Source organism: Pseudorasbora parva, chromosome 6 (genome assembly GCF_024679245.1).
Source record: "Pseudorasbora parva isolate DD20220531a chromosome 6, ASM2467924v1, whole genome shotgun sequence".
In the NCBI taxonomy this organism is placed as follows: domain Eukaryota; kingdom Metazoa; phylum Chordata; class Actinopteri; order Cypriniformes; family Gobionidae; genus Pseudorasbora; species Pseudorasbora parva.
The window spans coordinates 16,144,703-16,171,018 of NC_090177.1; the positions used below are offsets into that span (position 1 = coordinate 16,144,703).

At 40.2% G+C, this 26,316-nt stretch overlaps 1 protein-coding gene across 3 annotated transcripts in view; it reads left to right on the forward strand.

Annotated features, from left to right (window-relative positions):
* plxna2 (plexin A2) overlaps window positions 1–26,316 on the forward strand; it is a 280,272-nt gene that overhangs the window by 30,733 nt on the left and 223,223 nt on the right. The window lies entirely within an intron of this gene.

Consider the following 26,316-nt stretch of genomic DNA (forward strand, 5'->3'; position numbering starts at 1 on the left):
TGAGGGTAAAAGGGTGGGGGTGCTTTCTATGGATGGTTCAGTTTGGGTAAGCTGAGGGTTTCTGATGTTTGGGCCGTATATGTGCTTCATTTTGTATGGTTTTAATGCTAAGGTTTTGCCCCTGGAGACTTCAACCAGATAGAAAGTACTCGAGTAAGATACAGAATAGACCATGTGGAGTGGGAAAGAGCGCGATCGAGAGACAAAGACACATGTTGCCATGTGCCCAGTCATAAGAGGCAAGAGTTATCCAGCTAAAACCCAGCACTCCCCTTCTCCTTCTCTCCCCCTGCAGCTGCCGCCAACTTGTGGAAAACAAAAGCTTTTGTTTAGATCTTCAATCCAGCAGATGGGAGGAAGGACTGTAAATGAAAACAGCAAAGGGAATGGAGCAAGTGGACCATGATGGGAAGCATACAAACTCGGAGGCTGGTCCTTTGGGAAGAGTAACGGTCCCGGAAAAATGCTGCCATGAAGTTCCTGCACTGTGCAGCCCTCTGTTACTTTTTCATCCCAAGCCATTGACTGAAAGCGTTAGTCAGAGCCTCCAGGCTCTCTTGGGCCCGGGCTGCTTTTATTAAGATGTTAATGGAATTGCCTTCATGACACACTTCTATAGAACAGCCATTCTTCAATGCCTCAATCTGTCTTCTGCGCAGCACACATTAGCAGCTTACGCACAACAGGTTCCTCGCGCGTTCGTGGCTCGTTCTTTGTGGTGACTCTCTAAGACTCTATAATTCTTCCGTGTATATAATCCTTCCCGCCACATGCATGCCATATTTCACAGCATGTAAAGGCCGCCCATTTCAACGATAACAGTAATAATCTATGGACTCCAGTGCTTATGTTTGTTTGTCAGTGAATTGTAGCTTGATTGTATGGTAACGTCAAATCAGTATGTTAAACCTCGAAAATGCTAATGCTGTTTTTCTACACGGCGTCTAAAAGCAGCCTCGGTATGCTTACGCAAGCCTTTTGTGCCTTCCACAAACCACTAATGATTTCCCTCCTTTAACCACAACCCCTCATGTTGTGTTTGCTAAACCCTTACTAGAGATTTCACCACATACATGCTAGGCTAGAATGAGGTTCTAAACAAGTTGGGGATTTTAGATTCTGTGATTTGTCATTAAACTTCAAAATCCATCCTATCAGTGGTGGAATAATTGCTTTCTCGTCTTGTTTATTGGAATGGCCAATGTCCGTGTAATTACTATACAGTGAACCCTTTTCATTGCCATTTAACAGACTAAGTGTCTGTTAAATGGCAATGAACTGCTATCTATAAAGGGATAGTACAACCAAAAATTCAGTCGTCATGTATTCACCCTCTCATTTTTCCATACATACCACGTTCTCCTGTGGAACTGTTTTGTATATAGAATGAAAGTCAAAGAAAGAAAAGGAATGGGAATGCCCAGGGTTCATGTGCTGGGGGCATGCACACTGCCTCCCATTGACGAGAAGCTGAAGTCCTTGGTTTTGACATTTCAGTGTTGCATTGACTTTCATTCTGATTGTCTTTTTTCTGCTTGATTCAGATTACACCTTTTCCGGCTTTTCAGTGGTGCACTGGTGGAAATAATTCCTTTGTTGTGGGAATATAATTGCTTTAAACCTCCTTTTACCTGGCTTGGATTTTTCTGTCTGCGGGCTTATGCACGTACGCTGACGTGTACCCACCTGCATCCATGCTGTCTGCTTTGTTACAATTCTCAAGTCAGCCATAGCCTTATCAGGAGAGATAGCTCCTCTTTCCTGTCAGGAGGCAGACGCCTTAACACATCCTCTCCGCCTCAGCTGGGAAAAGAGCTCCGATAAGCCTCCCAAATTCATTCCTGAGCCTGATAGCAAACAGGGCTCCTCGGAAAAGAGAGGAAGGGAACAAGAGAGAGGGAAACTCAAGAAGATAAACACTTTCCACAGCACAGAGCAAAACAAACTGAAAGTGATGATGAAAGTTGATGAAACTCGCAACTTCCAAAGTAAAAAAAAAAATGACACATGCCATCTTTGTGTACCCATGATCGTCACTGGTTTGTGCAAGCACATTCACAGAAGGCCTGGCTGGTGCCAGGAGTATTGGACACGCTCCTTTGAAAACAAGAAGTATCCATACTTAGAATGAGAACAGAGGGTCATGCAGAAGGAGCGACTGAGAAGTTCTCCCTTATGCTCAGCATTCTGTTTGAAGTCTTTACTTTGGCCTGGATGGCAGCCACATTGAATTCAAAGGTTCATGAGCTCTTGATTGTTACTGAAGATTTCCACTGAAGTTCCACTTGTTCCTCAGCTTTTGACTGTTCTTTTTTTTTGGATGCATACTGGTTAGCTTTACATTAGCCTTATATTTGTGCAATAAAGTTATAGTTATACTATAGATGACACAAACAAACAAACTATATACAGTATATACTGTACTATATACAGTATGTATTTTACAAAATTATCTCCCAAAAAGTGCAGATATTGGCGATCATACATTGAAAAAGTTTACTGGATTCATTCAGGTTAGCATGCTGAGGTATTCTGAATCTAGCATCTTTTTATTTGACTGCTTGTCCTTCAAAGGCGATAGTCACAATGAAACTGGAAAATATCGAGTCATTTCAAAACATCAAGGTCATTGGGTGTGCTAGAAATTGATTAGACCACAAATCTGACCTTTTGGGGGGGAAGCACGATTGTGAGCATGCACAAATCTGTCCGGAATCATGATAACAATGAACAATCACTGTTTTCCTTTCTCAGCTTGTCAGCTCTCCCATCAAATGATTTGTTTGTTTGTGTCATACATAAAATTATCATAGAAAACAATAGCATGTTTTCTAACAGATTCCATATCTTTATGGCCTGCCAGAGTACAACCGAGATGTCATTGCATGATTCCTGTGGCGTCAAACCTCAGCATCAACATTTCCCTTCAGCTTTTCCACATTGAGTTTGAAAAGGCAGCACATTTACGAATGCAAGCGTTTGTCTCTTGAATTACTCCACAGGAAATAATCAAATGTTGACACTATGTATAATTCACAGATCAACAGCAATGTAGGTCAACCACGGTTCTTTTCTTGAGCGTTTAAGGGGAGTGACTGTCGAATTAGGGTATCTAAGACAATTATCCCAAGTGTGACAGCAGAGAGAGTCTCAACAGAGGACGGCAGATCCCTGTGTTGTCCACCGAGATGTTGATTAAATATGACTGCTCTGAAGCTACTGTCTGCCGATGGGGGTTGGGGAGGGTTGGAGAGAGAGAGAGAGAGAGAGAGAGAGAGAGAGAGAGAGAGAGAGAGGAGAGAGAGAGAGAGAGAGAGAGAGAGAGAGAGAGAGAGAGAGAGAGAGAGAGAGAGAGAGAGAGAGATAACTGAAGGGGGGGGGATTGGGCAGGTTCTCTGCTGTGAATGAATAGTGGCTCAAGTCTGCATCTGTAGCAGTTTAGGATTATGGGTTAATGCTGTTTAATGCCTGCCACACAAGAAGTGAAAGCGTGGAATCTGTGACACTCTGTCACTGTGATGTAATGGTGTCAGCTGGGTGTTTACTCAGCGCTGTGCTCTTGCGCTGATCTGAGACCAGCTTTTATCATTTCAGGACTTCTGTAAACTCAGCGGATCACAGGTTATCTTGCTGTTGGCCATTTCCTGGGTCGGCATGAAAATGGACCCCATTTACTGTCTTGATACACTTCTCTGTTCATACTGTGCACTATATAGTGAACATTATTTTATTTACTTGCTCTGTCTCTGAAACTAACATTGGTAAAAATATCCTGTTTAAATTTCAAGCAGCTGTGGTTGCAGTATTACTGGAAATGCAAATTATTGGTGCTTGAATATTTTACAACTTATAACTATTTCTATTTCAAGTGATAGAATTTTAATATACCAAGCTACTTGGTCAAAACTTGCATACGAAGCATATGCACAAAAACAAAACACAATCAGGTTAAAGACGTTTTTTAGTATGACAATGTCAGCATTAAGGTTATGAATAAGCCAGTGTGTTCCAAAACAATGACAAAATTCGCATTTAGGAGATATAAGCCATTCAAAACTTAGTCTCTCACTTCTGTTAAAGGGATAGTTCAGTTTTAAATGAAAATTCTGTCATCCTTTACTCACCCTGAAGTTTTTTCAAACCTGTATGAATTTCTTTCTTCAGCTGAACACAAGGGAAGATATTTTAAAGAATGTCAGTAACCAATCAGCTAACTGCAGCCATTGACTTCCATAGTAGGAAAAAAAATACTATGGAAGTCAATGGCTCCAGTTAGCTGATTGGTTACTGACATTCTTTAAAATATCTTCCCTTGTGTTCAGCTGAAAAAAGAATTCATACAGGTTTGAAACAACTTGAGGGTGAGTAAAGGATGACAGAATTTTCATTTTAAAGTGAACGATCCCTTTAAAACGAATCACAGATTTTGATGACATCTTCGCAGACTTCACCTTCTCGTCAAATCTTCTCCTGTCCAATCAAATTCTCTCTAGAATCTAAAGCCCGCCCCCTAGACTGCTGAAGCTGCGGCTGAAATCGGTCAGTTGTTCACACATTTACTAATTTCTACATGTTGAACAACACATAGCACACGATATATGTGATAGGAAACGATTCAGTGTAAATATGCTTTCATTTGAGGGGAATGAAGTCTGTTTTCACGTTAGTTTCACGCACCGCAGCGGCGCGCCCCACACACACACACACACACACACCCCAACGGTTCTGGTCTAAATTTAGAATACAGACCTGAGAGTGCAGCGCAGATCATATGCGCGAGTCGGCGCAGACAACAAAACGTATCGGACCCATCTGAATTCTGCACAGAATGCAGAATTTCAAAGGGATATGGAAGAGATGATGATGATAAACGGTTAGAGGAAACTGGCTTTACCACAAATGCTCTTGTCAAACTGTGATATTATTAACAAAACGCTATTGGCTGTTTCAAAAAAGGGGAGGAGCTGCTAACAGCTGGAGCCATTTCAGGGAAAATTACGTCAACACATTGAATAATGCGGCGCGTTCCAAAGCACTTCAGTGGGCCTTTAATTCACAGGTTGATGGCAAAATAATACATTAGCTAAATGTTAAATGAAACATTCTAAAATGTACATTAATAACAAAAATTAGAAGAAGAAATCATTTATGAATCATAATCTTATGTGCCACGCAGGGACCTTGGAAATGTATTTTTTACTGTAAATTATATAACTATTCATAGTTTGCACTTTCAAAATGTAATATAATTTTAATTTAAAATATTAAATAAAAAAGACTATTCGTTTAAAGTTAACTAATAGTTTACTGTATAATTTTTAATAAAGTCTTTTCCTATAAAAAAAGTCACAATCCAAACAATTCATGAATCCTGAAAGATACAAATGAATCCTGCCCCTCATTGGTTGTTTCATTCTACTGTATAATCTGTCGTGTTTCATGTGTTAAAGAAGTAAAATTGTATTTAAAGGTGCAGCAAGTGATTTCTGAGAAACACTGTTGAAACTTGAAATCAACAATAATATTTATACTTTGTTTCTGTGCAATACGTGAGGAACATTGGTTTTGCTGTTTCACAGAACAAAGATATGCAATTGTTGTAGTTGAATCTCAGCTGATTCAGCAATACTTCACTGCCTTTGTTCATTATTTTGAGGGCGGGGCAATGAAGGGAAGGGTGTGTTTCTTTTGGGTAGGGGTGTGTTCGTTTGCGTCTCGATCTCAAATGTCGTCATTGTTCCTAAGAAATCGCTTACTGAACCATCAATGTTGACTTTGTAGTTGTTAGGATGTTCCTAGACCTAGACTACTGAAGTATTGTGAATGATTTCTATGGCGTTAGGAGTTGCTAGGGTGTCCTGTGTGGTTGCTAGGCGGTTGATTAGGTGTTTATATAGTTGATAAGTAAAACTCAGTTGGGAAAAACACAAAACTGGAGAAAAATGGGAATTTCTTTGACTTTCAATTAATTTGAGATCTACTTCTTTTCATTTAGATTTAAATAATGTTGTTTTTGCTGAACTTAATTCAAATTCAGTACAAATTTAAGTCTTGGTGCACCAACCTGGTGGTCGTCTTATGAGGATTCACAATTTCCTTCTTTCCTTATGTTTTATCTTTTTAGATAAAAAAAAGCCTGATGAACTCCTGAAAACATATAACTTTGCAGAAACATTTTTATTACTACAAGCATTTTGGAAGCTTTTAGGTCGAATTGTTTAGTGAGTTTTTGGCAGTAACCCGAGGCGTCTTAGCTGCTTGTGAACACATTCGTGATGAAGTTTCTAACCCTCAGCTGAGTTAAAGACGGTGCTCATCGCCACGGGCAAGAGTTCAGAGGTGAACTGAGCTCAACCACCCACCTCATATGCTCATTGCTTTGGCCCCACATCAACTGTTTTGGAAATACTCCAGTTATGTAACAGACTCGAAAAAGACCATGCTTCTGTTCCTGGAGGCGATAAATATTTCATTATCTCTGCCTGTCATTATTATGCATCAGAACGAATCTGTCAATTAAAGGGCTTTGGTGAAGATTTTTGTCAAAAACAAGCGTGCCGCAAAACGGTATGGAGCCCGAATTAAAAATTAATTTGCTTTATATTGTTTGTTTGTTTACTAATTTAGTTTCTGCCTGACAATTAACAGCTTGTAGCTGACAGCTTTCTACCCCTCCTAAACATTGTCCCTCCCTCGTTCCTCTGTTCCTCCTTTTGTTTGCTCAGCAGTGGGGTGGAGGAAAGAAATGTTTGGCTGCAAGGAAGCATATGTGTGCAGTGCACGTGTACGTGTTGCTGGGCGGGGTTACGCGTGTTTGCGTACATGGATATTGCGGTGTCGATATAAGCCTGCCCTCTCTCTTCAAGTCTTATGTGGGTTGTTGCATCACCTAATGGTCTTTGCAGGACTTCGGCGGATGCCCAACTTGTCTGCATTCATTACCATGGACACACACACCTGTCTTTTTGGGATGAAAGTTTCTGACTGTCTTTCCATTGATGTTGGATCAGTAAAACAAACCCCAGGGTGTCCAAGTGTGCGGCCTTGACTGGGTTCGCCTCGCGCTTCTGTCTAGTCAGCTGGCCTCAGGCTCTCCACACCGAGTCAATATGCTTCAAATCATGTTGCTACTCTGTTTGCTCTCTCTCAGAACAAAAGATCTTCACCTAGATAAGATCCTTTCAGAGACGGCTGGATACGGCATCCAACGATCCCATCAGTATACCGTGACCTGCTATAAGCCTCAATCTCCTTGATGTTCTAACGGTGGTTAAAGGAAGTCTAGTAGTGACTACAGATCATAATTGCATCCATCATTGCTGATGCACGGTGTGATAAGTGGAAGAATTAAATGAATGTAGAAATCCCAGTAAGCTTGGAGGTGCTGTACGCTGTCTGACATTCTGCGGGTCACAGCCTGTCAATCCCCTAGCATCTTTAATATGTCGCTCCACATTCACATCCTTCTCTCACACTTTCCTTTTCACCTGCATGTGATTGACATTCATTTTTTATCAGCTAAAAAAGTTGCACTTTCTTGCATACTTTCTCAGTACAGTGTTGGAGATCTTCCTCTGAGTCAGTGCGTCGTTGTGAGGGCTTTCCGTCTCATCTTGTTGGATGTAGGATTGGCATGAAAGCAACAATGTTGACTGAATAATACAATTATTTAAATTTCTGGCCCAGCAGAAAAGAATATTTTTAGCAATGCATTTTTATATTTTCTAGAGTCTAGACATTTTAGCATTAAAACTTAGAACTGTTAACTAGAAGTTTGCTGGTGTGGTTCCCGCCAGAAAGCCATCATGGTCCATCACCATTGTCATTTAGCAAGTCATTAAACCCCAAGTTGCTTCAGGGTTATTTCAGTGTAATAAAGTCTTGGTGCGGTTTACAGTGAAATCATGTGACTGAATCATCTTTGTTTACACTGTCAATCACTGGTGTCACTACTTGTGCACATCCTTATTAATAGTATTATGTAGTGTGTATTTATTATTGCTAGTGTTATTTTGTAAAACTTAATATTTAAAACAAACCAATACACTTATTAAACATCTTACCATTGAGAATTTAAGAGTTGAAGGCTATCCTAACTTTAAGATATCATGCTTTTTATGAACATTCTTTTCAAAGACAAGTTTTGTCTTTAGAACAATCTTTTTTATCTTAAGAAATAAATGTTTTTGGGAATCACAAAGTATTATTATCTTTAAGCCATGGCAGAAGATGAGAAATTGTTTTTCCCTGGTCACATGGTGATAAATAAAACTGGTAGTTTACTGGGTTCTGGTTGCTGTCTATGTTTTTATAAGTCCGTGACTGACAGCATCCGCAGGCAGTATGGAATACGGCTTGAAACGGGGAAACAAGGAAGAAGGAATGTGAATAAGATCTCGCTGATTGTTCCTGGCGAAAGTGAGTCAGACAGGAAGAGGAAGGGAGCAAAAAGGAACAAAAAGGAACTGGGCATTATATTAGTCTTGCTCAGGGGAAGTTTGACGGACGGGGCAGGGCATTGGTGTGACCGTTCTCACAGGACGGAAAAATGGCTTACTGTTTCACATGCCGGTCACCGAGGCCGGTTGGCATGCCGCCATGCTAAGGTCTGGCACGATAAGTCATTCTCTCTGGAGAGACGCATAGTCAAGAAAGTTCTTGCAGGGACAGGCATTTCCAGTTCTCCACCCATGACACCTGGAATAAAAAAAAGCAAGGATCAGCAATTTTACTTCTAACCCCCCTGACTAATATAGTTGGAAGCACTGCTCATGCTTTAACATTGACCTGTTTTGTTTTGCCTCATGTAGTTTCAAACGTCATGCACCTTTCAACCTCCATCCTCTACTGCTCATCAAAAGGCAGATCACATGGGTGAAGTTCCTGCTCCATTGTTGCATTTATTAATGAATGACTCACAAATTACACATAGGTTTGTCTCTACGAGTCTCTTGTCTCTCCATGAAGTAACTTGTTAGAGTTCCTGGTGGGATCCTTTAACCGTCTGCTGACTCACGGAGGTCTGGAGGAAGAAGTCTGTTCAGAATCAGCATTGATAATTCCATTTGTAATAGAGTTAAGAATGCAAAGTTCCACTTTGTGGTAGCTAACATGAAGTATGTTTGTTAAATTGAATGAAATTAAAATTATTTTCACTGTACTATTTAACAAGAAAAGTTCATCAGGACAGACTTTGAATGTTGGCTTGGTAAAGCCTTGTTAAAAAGATTAGATAGAAAAAGATAGACAGACAGACAGACAGACAGATCTCTGTTTGAACTTGGCATGATTGGCACATCATAAATCATTACATATTTGCTGGTCCCATTTAGTGTCAGATCTTTTCGTTCTTTCTCTATTTCCATCTCTTTATGTATGTCTCTCTTTTTCCCTCATATTTCCTCAAATAGCTTTGGGTTCAGCCGCTCCCTCTTGCCCAGCTGAAACAGATGCTAATTTGAATCATCATTCACACACAGATTAGTCTTTGATCAAACTTAATGCCCAAGGAGCGTCTGTTGCATTTGAGAGGAGAGAAGGAAAAAAACACCCTTTCATCTGTTCTGAATCTACTCAGAGAGGGAAAGAGTCAGAGGCGCAAATGAGCGAAAGAAGCACTTTAGATGGCTGTAGCCATTCAGGTTTGAGACCATGACCAATGCCAATTGTCCAGAAATGGTGCCTGAACTGCTTATAAACAGCATGATCCTGAGGCTCACACCTCAATGGTAGTCCCAAAGGATCTGCATATGGTCTACTTAGTCAGTGGTATTATTCTATCACTATTCTGTTCACATGTGGGGCTGGGTCTAGTATGTCCCTGCTCTGAATTTCAATTCCAGCTCTTCTGATGTATGCCTGTGCATGGGCATGTTATGCTGTCCGTATGTTTCATGAACATATGTTCATTCATGTAGGGTTATGTTGGGGTTGGTAGAAAAAAAAGTTATGTTATTTTTATTCAAACTAAGACAAATGTTTTTGTTTCTTTTTTTAATGATAATCAAACTAGTCAGTGTTAGGTGGTGACTACAGAGAATGCATGCAATGCTAGAAGAGAGGAATTGTTAATAAAGGATGAGATGGAAGCCAGCACTTCCTTTTTGGCACTTAGTGTGATGGGCAATGTCTTTGAAACCAAGGACATGAAATCAAAGTCCCATGGCTTTACCCTATTAGCATCTCTCTCTGCTCTTTTCTTGTTATCTGCACTGGCTTGCTCTCTCTTCCATTCTTCAGTGACGTGCCTATTCATGTTTCATATGGTGCATTTGTTATAAAGCCTGGTCTCTCACACCTGCCCTGGTGTGCTAGATTCATGCCCCAGTGGAAAAAATGCTTCGTTGTTCGATATTATAACACATAATTTTTCATCCGTTGTTGTAGGTCAGTGTGACATTCACTCCACTCCACAGCTCTTCTGCGCAGATCCATTTTCAGTTTCACATTTTGTGAAGAATGGGATATCAAGACGTTTTTGTGCTGCCTTCAGTGAGCACAAGATTTGACTTAAATGTGTCTCGTTGAGATTTAGTGGCCTGTATATATATAAATCTCAAAGTAAATTTCAAAAAGACACATTTTGAGAATTTTGTGTTAAAATTCACTTGAAACTCTACGACATTGAATAAATGTGGGCTGGTACTTTTTGCAAAAGGAAGTGACCTCGTGAGGCATCAAGGGTCACGTGATGCCAGAGTTTGCGAGGTGTTTGGCCCACAGGAAGCAGACCTTTTATTTTCCACTTCACACTCCTTCCTCTGGGTGTTGAACTCTGAGCGGTCTGGAGAGCAGTGACTCAGCATTTCCGTTGGCTAGATACCATAGTTGTCAGGGTTCAGGATGAAAAAGTTGGCACTTCCATGCACTCTAAATAATACTGACCTTTCACTTTCTCTCGGGCCGGAAGGTGGACAGGTACCTTCATGCTTGTTGTCCTTTTGGCTGCAGAGCACCTTTTGCCTCTCCAGATAATATGATTAAAAATAATTATTTAATGAATTCATATAATTAAAAGTCCAGTCCTAATAAAAAAGCTGGTAACCCTTTATTTTACGTGTCTTTGTTACGCATTATACATGTACTTACTGTAGTAATAAGAGTAAAGTATGCACTAATTACACTTAACACTTACCCTAAAGTGTTATTTGCAAGTTCATAGAGCCAGCCTTCACATTGGGTTACCTCATGGGGGCTGCCATGTTTGGATCACGTGATCAGCCAAACAGCTCTATTGGTTAATGCATCTTAATGTGCGTTTGAGCATTTCTGTCAAAGACCACGTCTGCATTGGATCAAAACACAGATGGAGTAGATCAAGTACAAAGCTTCACAGTCTTATAGCTCGTCCTGGGTCGACATTGTGTTCAGTAACATTAGTTTTGATTTATATGCTGTTTAAAGGGTATCTAAACCCTAAACCAACTTTTTTTTAGTTAATGATCTGCAAGACTGGGGCTTTATTAATGCTGTTAATTGATTCGAGTAAATGTTTTGACATTTGGGTATCAAGTGTTTTAATTCTATAATATATGGTGTAAAAAACGTCTTAGTGCTGCCCTCTTGAGGTTGAACGGTGGCTACTGCAGTCGAATTTTCCTATTGGACGTTGTGGTGCTTTGTGACGTAGGATGGTACTTCCAACGGCTCACTATCCACGCCCCTGGCACGAGCTCACCACGCCCTAAGGAATGTTTTCCCTTGATCACATGATGAGAACGGCTTCAGCCCAGTATGAGCGCTCGTGTTACATGAAGTAGAAACATTATGAATGAAATTCTCGTCACTTGCTTTCAACATCCCAATCAAGAAAATACTGATAAATAATAAAGTTGTAAGTACATGTTAAGCATTTCTTGTGATATTTTGCCGCCCGTCATGTCTACAGATAATTTTTATACTTCAGATGCTTTCAGACAAACCCTGACACGCAAGTGGTTGCCGTGGTAATGAACAACAACACCGTAACGTGCTGGCGTATAACGTTATAGTCTAACTTTTATTTGAGGAAATCTGTTGTAATAGGCTTTTAGGTTTGAACTTATTGGTCCTGCGCTTTTTTTAGTGGCATTCAGTATTAGGATATGGCTGTTGAATGTTCATAGATTAGTTAGTGGTCTCATTCTCTCTTGCGCTGCTGCTTCGCTACCATGAATGAATGAATGAAAGCATCGTCGGCATCGGGAGTTAACGTAGTTTGAGCCAGCGGCTCGATTGATAAGGCTCTGTGTCTACAGACGTTTCACCCTCCTCCACTACAGATGAAGGTGGTGGAGAAAAGTCCTCTACTTTAGATGACCGCTCTGGGCACGCCCCCCTGCTCAGACCCGCCCTCGTCTCGTCCCCTCTGTCTCCGCTGGGCTCTGCCTACTTTTTCAGCATTTTTCAAATATTGCCAGTGGCCGGAGTTAGGCTGTGAACAAGGGTTTAGTTACCCTTTAATGTTGATGATCACGATATATATGTAATATGCTATCGTTTGTTTCTGCTTCTTCTTCGCCTGCTTTGATTAGGAGATTCAGTACTCTTTCATAAGATGCATAATAGATCCCCTACCGTACAACTTTGGGAACACAAAGCGGGAAAATTCCATCAATGACAACAGCTTCTCAGAAATGATTGAAAATTCTGTCAATGCTGGGGAAAAATGTAAGCGTCTAGGAGATGGCTTTGCCTATGCATCTATTTTAAAATCCTGTTTTCCAGAATATGTGAAAAAGCTGCCTGAAAATAACAATAATCATTTAATTGAATGAGTAAGATCCATTTATGACCGGATGTTTGCGCAGACACTGCATTTTTCTTCCGATCCGGTAGTTTTGACCTACTTATGTCACCATGTGGTACTTAACCAATCCACTAATTGCTTTCATTTATTCATACACATGTGAAGTTTAGCCGTCCCAGTCATCTGCCTGTCATCTGAATGAATTCATTCGGAGCAGCAGCGTGTCTGTCTCTGCAGCCACCATAAAAGCGATCACGTCAGACTGTGCTTCACGGTGTACTCTTCGTAAAAGGATGTCTGTCTGAGGGGCAAGAGCAAAAGGAGATATATTTATCTAGATAAAGCCACAACAGATGCTCTCAGTGCTTCTGCAAGGGGCCCGTAAGTCTTCAGTAGCTAATACAGGCAGCTCTATTTCCTTATTGCCTCGATGCAGCCAGATATTAAGCTAAGTAACAAGCTGCCGACTTGATTCGCTCGGGTTTTATCACCCCTGATGAAATTATGGCCTTTGTTGTGGAAACTGTGGTTGTTGGAAGAGGACAAGAAGATGACTGAGAGAGAAATAGTACTTTAGAGAAGCTCAGGCCCTGTCTAATGTAATAGACTGAAGAAATGGTTCCTGTATGTGCTAAATGAGATTTTAAGGTTACTGTGAGCTGGTTGGTAACCGTAAAGGAGAGAAATAGAATCAGGGATGCATTTAACACTTATTCGGTGTGTATCAAGATAAAGTGGATGAGATGACAGAGGGAAAAGGTATCTGTCCACTCATTGCAAAGCTTCTCAATCTTTCTGCCTCAAAGTTATGTACTTATTGTAGCTTGCGGCACGAGAGGGTTTTCACTTATGTTTGATTGCATTTGTGGTAGTGTTAACTCCCTCTGAGTTCTGGGAGAGATCAGCTCTTAAATCACAGCAGCTTCTTTTCTTAACATAACACAGCGAGCATGTGGAGAGGACCTGGGAAAGACTAGAGTATTAAATCCATATAAGTGCATCAATAATTAAAACACAAGCAACTGGACTCTTCTGATGTGACCCTGTATTACATTCGCTTTCTCAGTCCTGGCTTATAATGCCTTGGATCTGAACAATGTATGAGCAATGTATGAGATGTAATTGTCATGATAAAAATGTGAACAAATAAGAACTAAATGGGCATAAGTTCAAACTTTGCCTATAAAAATACATGTTGAGCCGGCAATCTTTCAGCTTGATCACATTTATTTTTAATCTTGCACCCCTGAGTGCTGTGTTCAGCAATCTTTGGCACAGGAAAAAGCTAGATTTAATCCATTGTGATAAGATCTTTCTCCCTCAGCCATCATTGCCAACAAATTTAAGGGCTGCTTATCTCAACAAAACTTGATCATATTTAACTCCCAAAAAACAATCTGTTTTGGATATACACTATATTGGGACACCCCTCCAAATCATTTGATTCAGGTGTTCCATGTCTAAGGTGTATAAAATCAAGCACGTAGGCATGCAGACTGCTTCTAAAAACGTTTGTGAAAGAAGGGTTTCTCTCAGGAGCTCAGTGAAAGGTTGCCAGCTGTGAAATAAGTCCATCCGTGACATTTCTTCACCACTAAATATTCTACGGTCAACTTTTATTGGTGTTATAACAAAGTGGAAGCAATTGGGAACAACAGCAACTAGGCCATGAAAAATCACACAGCAGGGTCTGAAGTGACGAATCACGCCTCTCTGTCTGGGAATCCAGTGGATGAGTGTAAGTTTGGCGGTTTCCAGGATAATGGTACTTGCCTGACTGCATTTTGCCAAGTGTAAAGTTTGGTGGGGGTAGGGGGGTATTGTGTGAGTTGTTTTTCAGGGGTTGGGGTTGATCCCTTAGTTACAGTGAAAGGGATACTTTCATGCTCCAACTTTCTGGGAACAACTTGGGGATGGCCCCTTCCTGTTCCAACATGACTGCACCATAAAGACATTGACAAGTGAGTTTGGTGTAGAGGAACTTGACTGGCCTGCACAGAGTCTTGACCTCAACCCATTTTTGTTTTTTTGGATGAAGCGCGGAGACTGTGAGCCAGGCCTTCTAGTCCAAAATCAGTACAAATGCAATTCTAGAAGAATTGCAACAATTTTCATAATCACACTCCTAAACCTTGTGGAAAGCCTTCAGTTATCAAGTTATCACTGCAAAGGGTGGGCCACCTTCATATTAAACCCTACGGATTAAGAACGGAATGTCATTAAAGTTCATGCGCAAGTAAAGGCAGGCGTCCCAAAACCTTTGGCAATACAGTGCATATACTCAGTGAATGTACTTGTATGTATGTGTATATAAAGTAACAAGAAAAGTCCTATATCTTTTTTCATTTTAATTTTAAGATTCACACTGAAGCCATGCATCACACTATTCACAACCTTGTTTTTTGTGCATTAAGACCTTCCAATGAACCACCCAGTAGTTCGTCAATTGTCTTGTGTGTTTTAAAAAACGTGCCTGACTTGCTGAGCCGGGTTAAAAAGTCACTATAATGAGGTTTATTTGCATGTCTCCATGCCTGTGCTTCCTCTCCGATAAATCAGCTGATATCCTCTGGATGCGGCGTGGTGGATGGACTTTGACTGAGAGACACCAGAGGTCCGTTGGGTTGAGAGCACAGTCTGTCTGAATTGGTAAGAGATAGCCTTTGTTTATTAATAAATGCTGCTCAGTGACAGTATATACTCAATAGAGAGGATGTCCTATATGCCTGGGGAGAGCGTGACGGATGATCTGGCCTGTACAGACTGCCGTGACACCGCATGCAGTTGTCATTCCCTGTGTAGACAGTAAAGCATTTCAATGTGGCTTCCTAACATGCCATGCCTAAGCTTGGAAAGCAATACACAGTGCCGGCCCAATAAGACTATAATTAACAGACAGATTTATGACACCAAAGCAGTTATTTCAGCAGCATTTACATGATTTATTCAAGTGCTCAACAACAATGATAGTGTAAAATACATCAACTGCTGCAAATCTGTCCCTCTCTGTACGATAAACTTCTGTAGTTAATGGCCTTGTGCGTGTATTAGTGGTCAGGAAGTACATTGAGGTTTTTGCATAGACTGTGAGAGTCTGTAATATATCTGGATGACGTTTTAAAGGCTGTCTGCTGTCCTTATTGTTTGTGAACTACGTGGCAGTGAATAGGATTATGAAAGAGTATATTTCAGCTTGGCTGTCACAGATTAACCTGGAACATTGTGGCCCCCTTTACTACTGGCCTTTACGGAATGCTCTACTGAACAGCAGCTGCATTAATTGGATTGGCATCTGATTGATTAGACTATAGTGAGTGAAGTGGATAGAAACTACCTTCTACCTTCGGCCTACCTGGTACTGAAATCCATAACTGAAACCTCTTCTTGTTTCGGTATTGAATATGTTGGATGCTAGATGATTCTTTGATTCCAATGTAGCGATTTGAACAGAAGGTTATTTGAAACAAAGTCCCCTTAAAGCAAGTCATTTCACTCTGCAGTCATCTTTCAAAGCGCCTCAGGAAGCTATTTCAGTCACGCGAGTACAGCTCTTATCTGTTTGAATGTGGAAGCATCGGATTCTCTAAAGCTGTTCACCAAGCTTATGATTAAATTTCATATTTGAATCACCAATGAAATTTGACAACAAATGCTTCAAAGTTTGTTTCTAAGCACTAAAATGACAGCCAGTTTACATGTGCCGTCATAAGCGTCTGTCTGAGAACATAGAATGTCCTATAGCAGTTGGAGCTTCTAAAAGCAGCTGCAGAGATGCATTGACCAAGGCGACACTTATTTCACCATATTGCGCGTAGAATTTTCTCCAATTCATAGTAATATGAGTCCACTAAAGTCTAAATGCTTCCCAGTTTACCTGTGTCAAGTCACCTTTATTTATATACACTCTCAGAAAAAAAAGTACAGTGCTGTCACTGGGGCGGTACCCTAAGGTACAAAAGTGAAAGTACATCTTTGTACCTTACTCATCCCTAAATGGTACATATTAGTACCTTAAAAGGTACATATCAGTACTTTAAGAGTGCAAATTTGTACCTTAAAGGTATATAGTAGTATCTTAAAGGTACATATTAGTACCTTTTTGGTTTTGTACCTAATGTACCTTTTTTCTGACAGTGTAGCACTTTATACAATACATATTTTTTCGAAACAGCTTTACAGTGATAACAGAAAAAAGTATGCATTTCGCCTGTTTTTCAGCTGAAGTTAGTTTGTTCATCAATTCTTAAATTAGTTAATTTTATCTATAAAACATTTCTGCTAAATGCTAAATCATCCTGCCGCTTAGTACACATACAACAGCGTCAGTATATAATAATACTGTTGAATATTACATTTCCCGAACTAAGCAAGCCAGAAGAGACCTACGGAACCCAAACTCCATCAGGTGACAAAATGGAGAAACAAAACCTTGTTGGTGTGCCAGTTCTTCTCTGGCCAACAAACTTGTGCACTATTCTGTGCCATTTTGTAGTATAAATAGTGTGAAAAGACAAAACGTCCCAGATAATGCACTTAATTAATTTACATAGGGAAAAACAAAGAGTGCTGCTTTAATTGCATAGCGGAGGAGGACGGGTATCAGACTCCAATGTTGAATGACAAAGTAATCATATAAACTATAATATATACACACTATATGGCTGAATGCAAAGTGCATAAGTACATATTCAGCATAGGCCAATCTAGTTTAATTAATTTTTTTTTTTTAATGTTTTATTTTTGACCAGATTTTGTGTCAAATAAAAAATAATTTTATGGGCGTTTAATTTGATGATGATGAGACTAGTAATAATAATAGGAATCATATAAAAAGAAGAACAATAATAATCCTTCAATGAACTCATGGTTTCTGCCTTAAATTAATACCAATTTATGTTTTTTGATATGGACACAGTCAATTGTAATGAAGAAGCATGCGTTTTCTTATTATTTTAAAATGACTAATTATTAATACATCTTGACCATCTTCTTCATAAAGGTCTATTGCATTTAAACAATATTATGGGCATCTTATTTGCTAATATTAATTATCAATTATTTATTACATGGCTCTCTGCAATATATTATTCTAATAATAGATGTGCTAGTTTCATGTGTCTTGTATCACTCCAATTGAGAGTGATACTCAATACTCCATATTGGATCACTATTCTCCTATAATAAAATAATAACTTCAACTTGCCCAGTTGTTATCGCAGAGTGATAAAAGACCGCCCTATTTGGGTTTATTTTGTACAAATTGCATCATTCTAGTTTTTACCAACCCGTTACAGTTATTATATACATCACTGGCATCATTTGACCGTTGTTTACTGGAAACTGTCTACACCATACTAATGTTCACTTTTGCAAGAATTGCGCACACACGCAAGTGTCATTTTCGTGTGTGGCGTCCCTGTCGCTCTGCCGTCGCAGTGGGATGAGTGTGTTAAACCTCGCCAGCGCTAGCCGTGCCTCCCGCTGTGTGTGGAGTAGCCAGGTGGTAGCTCTGAGTGGCTGTGCATACAGGCAGTGTGTGATTAGCACGCTGGATCCCGTTGGCGAGCTCTTATAAACAGTGGGAGCAGAATGGAGTGGATTATTCTGACAGGTGCCCTCTCATTTCCCTGAATATCTTATGTAACGTGTCGGATTTGAGAGCCACGCATCACGACGGCAGATTGAAGTAATATTATGCAGTTGGGTCGTCTCTGCAACGCCGCTGTCCATCTATTTATGCCGTCTTTATCCACAAACATTGTAAATCTTCCTCGCATCCTCTTTCTCTATTTCACTGACTTTCCCTTTTTTCAGTTCTCTGTGCCAGGCTGTGTAAATCTGCCCCAGATAATAGTCTGTGTGTTGGGTGCCAGTTTTTGGAGTTGTGACTGCTGTTGTAACGGGTTGTTGCCCAGCTGGAGTAATGAATAGCTGGGCCTTTGCTGCCTCTCCCTCTCTCTTGGGTGCCAGAGCCTCATACGGCCCCGTCTCCCTGCCAGCCAAAACCTTACACACACACACACGCATGCACACGCGCACACACACACACACACTCTTATACATTGATCCAAAGCTGAGGAAAAATCCACTCTGTGGCATAACAGTCCGGATAATCCACATGGCGGTTGAAGTCGTGCTTTAAAATCTGTTCTGTGGATTTGATCAGATTCTATTGTGTTTTCTAAATAGGAGATAAGTAAGGGTGCGTTTGTGTTAAGCAGCCAGCTTCAGTGGCGTTTGAGAATCATTCGGGCTGATTATTAGATAGCGGGTCTGTTTTGCCATTGGCTGTGGGCTGAGATGTGATTTAGCTCATTGGCTAAATCAGTGGCTGACTTTTGGCAGCGTGAGGCTTTGGTTTAACACTGACCCCCGTCTGGGGTGTTAGGATGCGGGCCTGAGAGAGCTTAACGCTCCCTTCTCACAGCTGGGAGCGCTGCTGTTTATGTAATCCAGCACCCGGCAAATCTCTCCCGTCCTCCTTTCTGCTGGAGGACACCTAATACTGCACTCACTACACTAACACCCGGGACTTGACCCGGGAACTTGAGCGATAGATGAGGAAAGGCAAGTAACAGTTGGATGAAGAGATTCTGATCTGAGTTATCAAAAGAATATCACAGCAAATATATTTGTGAAGATTAGAGATTATGTTGGAGAGACCAGAGAGCAATGTTTTTACATCTATTTGTGTTTACGCGTTTGGTAGATGACATACATCGCATTGAAGGTATTCATTTTATCAGTTTATACGTTTCCTGGTAATTAAACCCATGAGCTTGTGTGCACCAGTATTCATTTTGACAGCAAATGTTGATTTAGTTTTAATCATATTTTAGGAAATTTACGATTTCCTTCCAGCTGCGTTCTTTCACTTAAGATGTAACAAACTTATGTTTTGATATGTTTTAGTGTGTATTTGTCCTTTCAAGTGCACTAAGATCAATCAATCAACTTTATTTATATAGCACTTTTACAATCACGATTGTGTCAAGTGTTAAACAGGACAATATTGCAACAAAATTTGATTTGGCTGCACAGTCGCTCTGGAGAAAACAGTGATGTTATCAGCTTATTTTCATTTATCATATAGCGAAAATGTTGGCAGATCTGTATTATAGTTTATAGAATTAAATAAGACCTAATTCATTAATTTTATTTGTATGTTTAGTTGCATAACTTAGATCGAAATGTTAGTGTCCCCAACTGAACAAGCCAAGCCAAAGGCGACAGTGGCAAGGAACCAAAACTCTATCAGGCATGATGGAGAAAAATAAACCTTGGGAGAAACCAGGCTCAGTCGCGGTGCCAGTTCTCCTCTGGCCTATTAACAAAAAGTGTACGATTATTTTTGTGCCAACCTTACAGGTCAGAAATCATATTAGTTCGGAATATTCAAAATTTCTGGGTATCACGCAAGAGACGGGATTATTGAGGATGGTGCGTCGATTACACAAGAGTATGAATATTTAGAAGATCGGAGTCGTCGCGCCGGAGACGGGTTTATTGAGGAAGACGTGCCGGTGAGGTAAATTCAGAGGAGACACCAATTGACACGGTTTTAGCAGACACTTCAGGGATGCGCTGGTCATGTCTGGGCGCTGGTCCACCATCCGATCCGTACACGGCCTGGATCCGGCCGACTGCAGTAAACCTCGAGATTAACAGAGAGACTAACATTAGCCTAGATGCCACTCTTTTTATGATGTGACGAGTACATCAGGTGTTATGGGAAGTGTTCCCGGTTCCGGCTGACCTAGTTAATGCAGCCTAACAATCAGTCAATTGATTTGAATAATGCAAGTTAAAAATGTTCTGTGTATACATAATAAAGAGATGCGTTTTTAGTCTAGATTTAAACTGAAGATGAAAAAGCGAACTCGATTCATTACTTGTACACTGTCAGAGGCAGCTTTCTGTGTGCGTGCACAATAAACCCCTGTCGAATTTAGTTTTATTTCATGTCTTCTTGTGCGAAAGTTATTTGTCAATGAAATTAACACTGTTAGCACCATGCTCTACTGTTTGACATGTATTAATTTATTTTGTATTTATTTAAAAAATAATATGGAAATGTTATTTTATATTTTAATTGTATTCTTTATTTTATACCTTTATTTTATTATATATATTAAATAAAATGACGATATAAGATATTTTTTGGAAATTTAAGATTTTTATTTTATTTTATTTTTTATACACTTGTTGCATTCCTGAGGTTTGGGCAAAACTCAGATTAATGTGGCCATTTAAAAAAAATGTTTTAATTGATTTTATGATTTTGTGTCACACCTTAAAATAAATCTTTTGCCTATTATTTCCAAAAACTCCCATGAACTAACCTGCAAATAAGCAACTACTGATTGAAGCGATTGAGCTGACAAAAGAAAATGCTGAACAGACAGCATCAGATTTCATCTGCTCTTTCATGTGCTACTATTTGTCGTAATGTTGACTTTCAAAACTTGCAGACTGAAAAGCATAAGCCGAACTTCCAGATTGATAAATGTGTGTTGCGTCAATCAAAGCGCTTAATTAAATTCAAAACCGCGCAGCCGAGGGAGGTAGATCTGAATCCTGTGGCCTCCGGTGACATTTTCCGTTTGTGTCTCGTGTCTTTCCGAGGGCTCCCCGTCTCCCACTGCCACCCTTTACAATTCAGATTTATGGAAATAAGCACTAATAGAAACCTGTGCCAAGTTTGACAGACAGCTCTGATGAGAAGTACTTCCTGTATGTGTGTGTGTAAATCCTTAAGCAGATTGTCGTTGTGGTAATAAGTGTGAGGCCGAGACACTATTCGAGTGTGTGTAAAGCAGTGGGTGATTTTGAACAAGCTTCTGTTTGTGTGCGTGTTTGTTAGCCGAGGAGGTGGCGACTGTGGGAGGGTTAACAAAATTCATTAGAATAACAATAATAATATTATAATCTCCTCTCAGCGGAGTTGCAGGACTGTGTCGGGAGTGAAAGACGGAGTCTGCTCACAGAGTCTAAGTGTGGAGGATGCAGGGATGTCGCAGCAGGTTGCGGGTGAAAGGCGGAGATTAGATCCGCACCCCCTTGTTTGCATTCGGGGATAAGAGCGCCTGCTGACGGCTGCTAATTCTGATGTCATGTTGACATGGCTTTTTCTGTGGGAAATCACAATGTGTGAGGGATTTAATAGACTTTGATATGCTTCAGTCAGACTGTATCACTCAATGTCCTGGTGTGTGTGTGTTTGAGAGAGAGGGAGAGAGAGGGAGATCGAGAGAGAGAGGAAAACTGGTCTTTTTAAACTTTGCCTGAGGTTCAAATTGTCTTGCATGCACGTTGTGTAGCTGACCGCACAGTACAAAAGTTAATTGCTATAGCTATAATAATTAGGACTGTGCCTTTTAGTGATTTTGACATTTTCATTATGAATACACATCTTACTAATGGGCATCCTGATGATAATCCTCCCTTAAAATTGGTGTTTTGTTATACAGACAATATAGGCTCCCTCTACTTTTTGAGCTTGTACGGTAATAAGAGGGTCTGATTGGCCAGATAAAAGTGACATCATCAGTTTAAGAGCTTAGCTCATAAAGTAATTCACAGCATTCCTTAATATGACTTAATTTTTTATTTAAAAAGGATGTTTAGACAGGAATGGAAAAAAAAATCCCACTGTTAGTCTCTTTTGCGTTCACATTTACATTGGCTGACAAGGAAAGTCGTTTTATTACGTTTGGAGGACACTTAATGAAAACAAATTTTGAAAACATATCGTGTGCCAAAATAACTTCTTTTTTTTAATCCAGTTCCCATCCAATAGTTCCCTGAAAGAAGAGTACAATAGTCCCTGAGTAGACAAGAGAAAACCAACAGGAAGCCATGTGGTCAGTGAGAGTGTAATCCGTCCCTACTTCACACTGTCATTTCCCTATGGGGAATGGATGCGCTCGGCAGTGGGAGCTGGCACAGAGAGAGAAGCAGCCATTACTGGCGCAGCCGGAGCTCCCGCAGAGACAAAAGAAATTATAAATATCACTACACTGCCACGACACCCTGCTCTCACAAAGCCTCTCATTATCACCACCAAAGAATGTCAGGGAAGAAATAAAGACTAATGGACTAACCTCTCCTACTAATCGTTTTTTAGACGCACTCCCACAAAGTGCCTCCCTCAAGGAAAATTAGACTTTCTATTTTTAACCTAAAAAAAAAAAATATGGCAACAGAGATGAGACGCTTCGCAGCCAAGTGATCAGCTTTTTCAAATGCAGCAACTTTTCAAACTTTGTTTTCTTCTTCTTTGCTGCTTGATATTGAACTCTCTTTCTGTGCCGGTATGATTATTGGTATTTATTTAACCATTTAGATTACATGCTCAAAGATTAGTCACTATTAGGAATGACGGATTAATCCCAGGCATGAAATTCCAAAGTGTCATTTTTTTCCCCCCATTCCACAACAATTAATAGGATTTTCCACCATAACGGGATTGTGGTTTATGTTCTTTATTTGAAGCTGTACAATAGCTGTAAATATGAATTTAAAAGATCAAACAACTTTGATTCTATTGTTAAGTAGCTTATAAAAGGAGGGAAAATATGTCACGGCACACGGGGTGGGGGGCGGGGAGCGGTTGGTTGCTCGCTCTGCTCTCGTATCCATAGCTTGAGCCCTTGAGCCTGGCTCTCTATACAGAGATCAGCCCTCGGAGCTTAAAATTACCCCTTCTGTCCGTTGAAACGGTTCGCCTGTGCTTTGAATTGTGGATAGAGTCTGTAATGAATCACAACATAGCATTACTCTTTCAAAGCTAAACCAATTCGAATGTCCCTATGCCAACGCTAATATAAAGTATGGTTTATACTCCCAGAGATTTGGTACCACAATTTTACTGCCAGGAATCTGATCATTACGTTAGCACATTTTATTGATTGGAGAACCAAAACAGAGTAAGTCACAAGGCCGCTGTACGTTTATGCAGCACTAACATGTGGTTTGTTGTCTTGCCTCACTGTTCATTAAGGAAAACAACAGTTTTCCTGTACAATAATCACAGCCTCGACACTCACTGGAATTAAGCGGTTTTCCTGTCCTTTAAGTCTGCACACTCGCATTTAGCCACGGAATGAAATCCAAGGCCATGTTTTTAGATATAATATGCTAGAAAATCCCATGCCCCCATTTTTTGGAGCTTTTATCCAGTCAGATACCACAGTGTAAAAGATACCAATGTGGCCTGTAAAAATCTGCTCTGTGCCTGTGCACTTTTCAGCCGAGGAATCTTTTAGGAGCATAGCTTTGAATTCGCTATGGTTCACAAGAGATTAGTAGTGCTAAATTTGGATCCTATCTGAACAGCATTGTATCCCTGAGGTCAGTTTAATGTAAATGTGATGAGAGGATTATAACCCAGGGATGAATTTTCACATGATAAAATGACACTCAGTGGAACCGTGTGCTGATGCTCGGTCAGGTGGAACTGAAATAACAGTCAGGGGCTCAGTGGAGTACTAGTGATGGTTTCTTCGTTATAAAGCAAGTGCTTTCAATCCAATCCTTATCTTTGTGCTTGAGAGATCATTAACGTGCAGTGATAATGGCGGATGCACAATGTTCAATATGTTCATAAGAAATCAGAAGGTGAAAAGTGCCATCTGTATCTAAGCTTACTTCACCCTTTCCACAAGGAGACAGCGAGTGATGCAACATCTGAGGCTTCAATTTTCCAAGAGAGACAAATGATTTTAATAGCTCATTATAACAGTGGAAACAACTTAAAATGCTCCATTATTTATGGTCAGATAAGACATCATTTGAAAAAGAGTGTACATGCACAATAAAAACAAAACATTGTGATTTTGTAAAATAAAGAAAACAAACAGGATGCTGCTTTCCGCCATCCTAGTTTCCTCTCAATGAAGCTTGTGGAGCGCGTCACAAAAATGAATCAAAACTGTATTCGTCATCTGACTGTATGCACCAAACTGATGTTCGTGCCATTGTGGCTCGGGACTAATATAGTACTGTTACAAACAATTTTTATCATTACTTTTTTTTATATTTTTATTATCAAATTATTCAAATGATATTCCTGGAGTGTCTTTGTATGTGACTTGCTGAAGCAGGTGCACCACAAATCAAACCAGAGGCAGGACATTTGAATAAAAGCATAGTCTCTTGTGGTTGTGGAGTCATAATGGATATGCTAATGAGGTAACCGTTACCTTTCCATTTGTGCACTGTATGGTTGTGAATCACTGTCATGGTGAAATAAAGCTCTTGCCAAAATGCCTGTGCTGTGTTGTCTCCACAATACAGATGCCTGTTCTGACAAAACTACCTAAATCGCGCCATTATCTCTATAGGCTCTGGTGTGACAAACCAATGATTCACAGGTGCAAACATTGACATGGTAATCTCTTCCGAGAGCCAAGTGTAAAAGACTGACTTCAAACAATAAAAGGAAGCTAAGAGGCGAATCAGTCTCATCTATTCAATTCTTTGGCCAGGCTGCATAATCAGCAGAGTCCTGTCAAGCATTGCAGAAAAGAGGGGGAAAAAACACAAAGAATAATAAACAAAGCCCCTATTGCTTCTGTTCCTGACAGCGCTGCTGCTAAACTTTGAACAGTCGTTATTTACACCATTCGGTCTCCTCTTCAGTGCAGCTGTCGCTACGACATAAAAAGAGAGAAGCACTCGTTCTTAGCCGGCAGGGAACAGGGGAAAAGAGGTGGGAGAAAGGATGAAAAAAGAGGTGGTAGTTACACAGGCAAAATCATACAAGATAAATTCAGTAATTGTGAGAAGAGGTGATTTCTGAAGGTGAGGCCTAAAAGCCAGAAGGCTGTAGAAAATTGCTTGCTCAGCAGATGTCAGATAACACCTCCAGGGGAACGTGCTTTGCACCTCCAGCATTTGCAAAGTCACACAAAAGAGCAGTGTGAAGGACAAAACCGACCCTAGGACTGGGTTTTACAACTCCCTTTACAGGCATGCTAATATACTGCACCCTCAGAACCTCAGTTTATGCTTAAGAGGACAGCAAAACTAGGATATAAGGGTTTTGATATATGTAAGCAAAGTGTTGTTTATAATTCTGCCCAAGTCGTTTACCTTTGAGCACTTTGTCCCTTTAGCCTCTACATGCAAATCACAAAGCAATTGTCAATAGCTTCTATATCTTGACTTGTTCTACCAGACTAGCAAAGCTCTGTTCACTTACACCGCCATGTCTGAGCTAATTACAACTGTTGGACTGCTTTGTGTAATCATATGTGATTTCTCTGATGTGCAGGCATTGTCTACACTTGTTAGCCCTTTCGTACCACCTACTGTAGCACTGATAATGCATGCAAATCAAACGAGGGAGAAAAATATGAGCAGAAATATGGTGAATGCGTTCGGACAGTGTAGATTGTATATCTCTAATGGCTGCCTTATTCGTTTAGGGATGATTGCTCTGGTGCCAATGATTAATCCCTCCAGGACTTAATGGTGTCAAAGACATACAAAAAAGGAAAGAGAGAAAAACACGAACAGAATTGGAAAGCATAATTAATGGATTCAGATCCTGTTAAACAGCACCCTCACAGAGCAGATAGTAAAAA